This window comes from Mus caroli, chromosome 18 (genome assembly GCF_900094665.2).
Source record: "Mus caroli chromosome 18, CAROLI_EIJ_v1.1, whole genome shotgun sequence".
NCBI classification, from domain to species: domain Eukaryota; kingdom Metazoa; phylum Chordata; class Mammalia; order Rodentia; family Muridae; genus Mus; species Mus caroli.
This window is the reverse complement of record NC_034587.1, coordinates 32,822,541-32,828,884: the sequence shown is the minus strand read 5'-3', so window position 1 is coordinate 32,828,884 and position 6,344 is coordinate 32,822,541. Positions and strand designations below refer to the sequence as shown.

At 45.1% G+C, this 6,344-nt stretch overlaps 1 protein-coding gene across 4 annotated transcripts in view; it reads right to left on the bottom strand.

Annotated features, from left to right (window-relative positions):
- The window catches only part of Matr3 (matrin 3), a 30,194-nt gene extending 28,186 nt beyond the window's left edge, over positions 1-2,008 (bottom strand). For 2 of the 4 annotated variants that reach the window (XM_021150224.2, XM_029471811.1), the window contains exon 1: positions 1,920-2,008. The gene's annotated coding sequence lies outside the window, so the exon portion shown is untranslated. Of the gene's footprint in view, positions 1-1,690 lie in introns of all 4 variants that reach the window. The other 2 variants (XM_021150226.2, XM_021150225.1) reach the window with 2 other exon arrangements.
- Positions 2,009-6,344: the final 4,336 nt, after the last annotated feature.

Sequence of the window (6,344 nt, the reverse complement as noted above, 5' to 3'; positions counted from 1 at the left end):
CAAAAAAAAAAAAAAAATAAAAAATAAAATGCTATTTAAAAGCTGTATATAAATGATGAAGGGAAAGCAACCTCTATGGGTAGGAAGTATGAACTAAAAATTTAGAAGAACTTCACTGCAAAACCTGTTGGGTAAAAGCTATCCTTTTAAGATTATATAACCAACCAGATTAATCTTCTCTAGTACTTCGGAGACATGAGTTTGTAAAAACATTTAAGTACAAAGGCAACGTTGGGGTTTTTTGCAGTAATATACTCCTCCCTTCTAGATTCCTAAAATACTAATGTTCAAAAGTTATGAAGATAACTGGGCTGGGTGTGGTGGCACAAGGCTGTAGGTAATTCAGCTCTAGGGAAGTTGAGACAGGAGGTGCCTCTCAAAAACAGCCTCCAGCAGTCTCAAAAAAGAAATCTACATAATTCGTAGTGAGACTTAACTGCTATTTCAATAATATTTTGTGGTAGTCTTGATGTTACCGAGACTGGCCCCGAAGTCACAGTAATTCTCTTGCCCTGTTCTCTTGAGTGACGCTATTACAGGTATGCGTCACTACGCCCAACAATTAGGGAGCTTTTAAGGAGCTTTTCAACACCTATGGAAAACCGCCCGCATAGTCAAGTCTAAATTTACCTGGGCGAAACACGTTAGACCGACTGACAAGTTAGCCCATTTAAATATGCAGCACACAGCATCAACACAAAAGTCCCATCAACACTTCCTATGAAATCAGCCACACGAAATTTCAGAGCTATAGAAAGACTAGAAATTTCAGAACCACATCTAGACGTTCTAGAAACATCTACATGAATAATTGCAACCTATCCAATATAGAAATTTTCCACAGAAGGGGCTATTCCACAAGACAAGAGTCACAGAACAGGAAACGCGCCTTAAGGGACAAACACCCACGGTAAAGGAAAAACACAAAAGCATGGCACAGCACTAACAGAGAAAATAAAGATTGAAGGGCTACACGTACATGGCCCTCCAAACCCTTTGTTTGAAAACCGGAAGGTCCCACAACACACGATCCTGTCCAGAGGAGTCTGGACTATTTTGATAGAGAAAAGAAATGCGTGGTAACTGATTCAATAAACAAATATCCTCGCATACCAAGTGCTTTCCCAAAGACGCAATTCAAAAAATCCAAGCGTTAACGTTTCCTTTTCCGCCATTTTTACGCAACTGCGGGGGGAGTGGGGGTGGGGAGGGATTGTTCCAGATGTCTGGCGAAAATCGCGCGCGGGCGAGGGACGCGGGAGTCTTGGGAAGGGGGCAACACGGGGCGATGGGTGAGGACTGGCGAGGCGATTGACGCCGGAGAAAGAAACGTTGGTCAGAACACACAAGCTTCTCACATCCTACGAAATCCTCCATTTTAGGTCCGTTTTCCGAGGAAAACCAGCAAAGGCGCTAGACGGGAGCCGCGCTCCTACGGTCTGTCCCTTCGCTTTAACCACCCTCCTCGAATGGCAGGCCCCAGCGGACGCGCGGTCTGTCCCTCAGGCTTCCAACGCTCCTCCCTCCTCCTCAGCGCCGCGGCCCGCGTGTAACGGGCTCGTCCCGCCCCCGCCCACTGCGAGTCTCGGGCGCAGGACGCTCGGCGGACAAGCACACCTCCGGACCCCCGAACTCTCTCGCGGCACCCGGGCCGCCGCCTGCCTGTGGACCTTCCACCGCGGCCGCTCACCTCCGCCGCCCGAGGAGGCAGGCTGCGCCGCCACTGCACTCCTAACATGGCGGCCGCCGCTCGGGCGCCTCACATACGCAGCGCCCGAGGAGGCAGAGCGGACGAGCCCGAGAGCGCGACAGCAGCGTGCCAGCTCCCTACAGCCTCCGCCAAGGCGGCAGTCCCGCTCTGAACAGACGCAGGGAGTCCCCCGGCCACCCGCCCGGACTCTTACCCGCTTCACGCCTACCTGAGGGGAAGGGAGAGGGAAAAGGAGAGATACCTCTCTCAGCGAGCGGGACGCGGAGGCTCCCACAATCCCCCGCAGCAACGGCGCTGGCAGGAGGTGGCGATAGAACCAGAGATGAATCTCGCGAGAGCGCCCGTTCCCACCCCCGCCCCAGTTCTAGTTCGGCACGCGCCAAGCCCCTCCCCCTGCGCGGGGTTGGCACCTGACAGAAGCGGCGGGCCGGCGTTGTTCTCCCAGGCCCAGGAAGGATCCTTCTTCCGGGGAAGGCGGGAAAACGGCACCGACCGGTTCCAGTACCTCTAAAGGATGCTTTGCATCTCAACATCTACACAAGGCTGCAAATTATGAGTTAGCAGCGCTAGGCGGAACTCTATAGACTCTCCGATTTATCGGGCGAGGAATGGGGAGATTATTATTGATTATTGACGCCAGAGAAAGAAACGTGCCAGAAGTAACTAAAGTTTTAGTTGTTTGTTCTCGCGCCTAACTGCTAAGGGCTCGCTCGTCACCGTGTCTGAGCGCTGAGATGCTGGTCCCAGATTTTATGAAGTTCACGATTCTTACGTTTTGAGATAAAATATAGCCCAGCAGGCTGCAAACACCCTCCAAGAACTTAGAATTTGGAAGGCAGAGAATCTTCCTATATACATTAGCTATGGACAGCTTTCTTTGGGGGTGGCAATGCTACTTACACATCACCAGACAGGTGAAAAAGATGGACGGCTCAGCCTCCCAATTAGCACTTTACCCCAATTTATGATTTTTGTCAGTGCCTCAGAGAAAAGTCAACTGTTACAAACTTTTTGTCCGTGTGGAGCTTACACTACACGCAGGTAAATCAAACAGAAATGTATAGCCGTGCAGTGGTGATGCAAGCCTTTGATCCCAGCACTTGGGAGGCAGAGGCAGGCGGATTTCTGAAGAGGCCAGCCTGGTCTAGAGTGAGCTCCAGGACAACCAGGGCTACATATAGAAACCCTGTCTCGGAAAAACCAAAAAAAAAAAAAAAAAAAAAAAAAAAAAGAGAGAGAGAGAGCAATGATAAGGGTAAAACTAGTGGTTTTATAGGTAGACCTCACAAAATTGCATTCAAGACTGTTCCAAGTGCAAGGAAGATAAGTAAAACAAGTGACACCCAAGATGAATTAGATATAGTGATTAACATTAAAAAAAGTCCAGAAAACACAAAGCATGCAGAACCATATTTACATCCTCGAAAAAAAACCCATTTCTGCTTCCACTGTGAATAGAGCAAGAGCAAAGAAAAGAGATAAGAGAACTCTAGGACCATTTTGTTAAGGTACATTACAAGAAATTGGGGCATGTGCCTGAATTTTTCTGCTCAGGAGACTGAAGGAGAAACTAGGAAACAAGTTGTTGCCACACGGCATAGCATTCAACAAAAACAAAATTAGTGAGCACAAGTGAAGGAATACTTAGAAAGTCACAATGATTAGCAAGAACAAGACTGAAAATTTAGCAACTTGATTATAATAGATGATGAATATACTGAAGAGAAACAGGGCCCATTCCATGAGGACTGCGTAGCAACAGAAATCAGAGTTGAAGCTTTTTTTACTCTGAAGGCAGCTACTACATACAATTAGCAGGAAAAAAAAAAATTTTTTTTAAGGTTTTTCCAGACAGGGTTTCTCTGTGTAGCCCTGGCTGTCCTGGAACTCACTCTGTAGAACCAGGCTGGCCTCGAACTCAGAAATCCGCCTGCCTCTGCCTCCCAAGTGCTGGGATTAAAGGCGTGCACCACCACGCCCAGCTTGATTTTATTTATTTTATGTATATGAGTACACTGTAGCTGTCTTCAGACACACCAGAAGAGGGCATCAGATCCCATTACAGATGTTGTGAGCCACCATGTGGTTGCTGGGATTTGAACTCAGGACCTTTGGATGAACAGTCAGTGCTCTTTGCTCTCCAGGCGACAGGGAGAATCTTAAGGAGAGGTTGGAAAAAGGAAACAATCTACAATAGAAGTTACTCATAGAAATCTCTTTTAAAGACATCATTATAATAGAGCTGAAAGTTAAAGTTTTGTTGGAGGACAAGGGTGTTAATCAAATAATTTTAGTTTTTCTGACAATTATATGTGGAGTGAGTTAAATTCTGTGTTAGAGGACAGGAATAAAGAGAGCTTTAACCAAGATCACAGGGTTTCAAGTGATAACAAGTCTCGATGGTCATGAAATATCAAGATCTCCCTATCAAATTTCAAGTCACAATACACTTTACTAAATGTTTCCAGAACTCTAATAGCATCTTGTGATTTTAAGGAAGTCAGACATTTTAAATTATTTATTAGAGATCTGCAGTGAAGTGGAAGACAAATTACAGGTCCTAGGAGACTTATCACAAAGATTTGAAAGATTGTATTCAAAAAGTACATTGTGGTAGTTTGGGGATGCAAAGTTGGGAAGACCATCCTCTGATAGGGTAGACATTTGGCCATAAGGAGGGCCAGGTTATGAGCTGGGACAAACCAAGATCCCTTTATTTGGGCTTTGGTGGTGTGGCCTCCACCAGGAATGGTAAGAATGAAACCCTCAAAGCAGGAGAAGCTGCTAAGGCTTTTTTAAAAGGTCTAGGTGACCAGCCTGGTACAGGTAGATGATGGGATTTTCCAATGCCAAGCTTTAAAAAAGAGAGAGAAAGGCTCAGGCCCTGACCTAGTAATAAGGGTTTCCAACCAGGAAAAACATGCATGTATGTAGGACAAATGCATTTGGGTGGCTCATGCCTGCAACCTCAATTGAGGCAAGTGTGAGAGCAGGCTGGGTTAACCCACAAGACCCCTGCCTTACAGCACATTATCAATATGTTTTTGGGCACTGCAGATTAAACACAGGGACTTAATACGTTACAAGGAAGGAGAGTGTATTTCATTTTCCCAGTGCAGGGAATTGAACCCAGCACCTCATAAAACAAGCGCCCTATGACTGAATCAAGTCTCCAACTCAATCATTGCTGTCAGATTTTACAAAAGTTCGAGATGTAGCACAGCTGGTAAGTTACTTGAAGCCTTGTGTTGAGCTTCAGTCCTCAACATAATTTGAGCAGTGTCTGTAGGCCTGTAAGGCTGGAGGTTCAAGGGTACTACACACCAAGACAGAGACCATGTCACAAGTCACAATAATTTAACATTTATCTTTAATCTACCATGAATTTAGCCACAAATAGCATTGGTCTTCCCTCCCACGGAGTTAGGAGCCTAGAAGCTTCATCCAGTGCCTTAAAGTGGTCCTGGGCTCAATATCCAACAATGGGGAAAATACTTGTATGTCTAAAATTAGGCAGTTTAAACTGGATGCAGAGGCTTACCGTGCCTCTAACTGCAGTACTTGGATTCATGGCAAGAGCCTTACTCAAAAACACAAAACAGCAACTTAGGTGGTGGGAGAGATGGTTTGGCTTATGGTGCTTTTGTAGTTCACCAAAGTTCACCTTGAAGAGGTGGTTCACAAATGCTCCCGGGAACGCCTTCCAGTTTTGCATTCATGCACCCATAGGAAATTTCTATCATTAATATAACCTTGAAAGCATCCATTACCTTTAAGTGATTAAAGAGCATAAGGTATACACTTCTATGGCTAAGCAAGTACATGGCACCATGTTCAATGTCCAGCAACTCTCCACAAAGATTAACTTCACCTATAGGATCTTCCTTATGAATCTAAAATGCTAGCCAACAGGCCTTTAAGAGCAGTCAGGTTGATAGAGCCACTCAAAACACAAGAATGTGAGTAGATTTCTGGTCATTGTGCCTTCACCTCCACATACTGGGAAAACTGCCCAGACAGAAACCTTTTAATGAGGTCTTACTGTGTATCCTTGGCAGCTAATGGAGAGATCCTAGCCCAGAAACCTTTCCCTGAGAAAGAACTGAGAGAGATGTTATGTCTATACAATGAATTGCTAATATTTGCTTGATTTCCTTGTCAGGATAACTTGAAAAGTAAACTTTTCAACTAATTGAAAAACATGATTTAGCAAATCGATTTATTGTAGGCATTCCTTCAGTAGTTAAAGGATGCTGCTAAATAAAAACCTTAAGTATTAGTTCATTAGCTCAGTGAAATTGTTCTCCTTAGAGTTCTCCATAGCTCCATTTATGGGAGCTATTCACAAGTCTCAAGAGTCATTCCCACTCTTCTCAAGTCCTTAATTAGTTGCTCTTACCTGTCCTTTCCCTCTGGGTAAATTCCTAGGGGCTAGAGAGGCTTTTTTTGTGTCCCATTGGGATCTCTAGAATTTATCCCTCTGGGCTTTGTTTTTCTAATCGTAATTTGAGACCTGGCCCAACATTTCAAGAAAAATGTCACTCACTTGTTTAAACCTAATGTCAGAGTAATGAAAGGCTGTTTTCAACGGCAGCACTAGTTGCCTCATTCTTCACATGTCCCTTCTAACTTA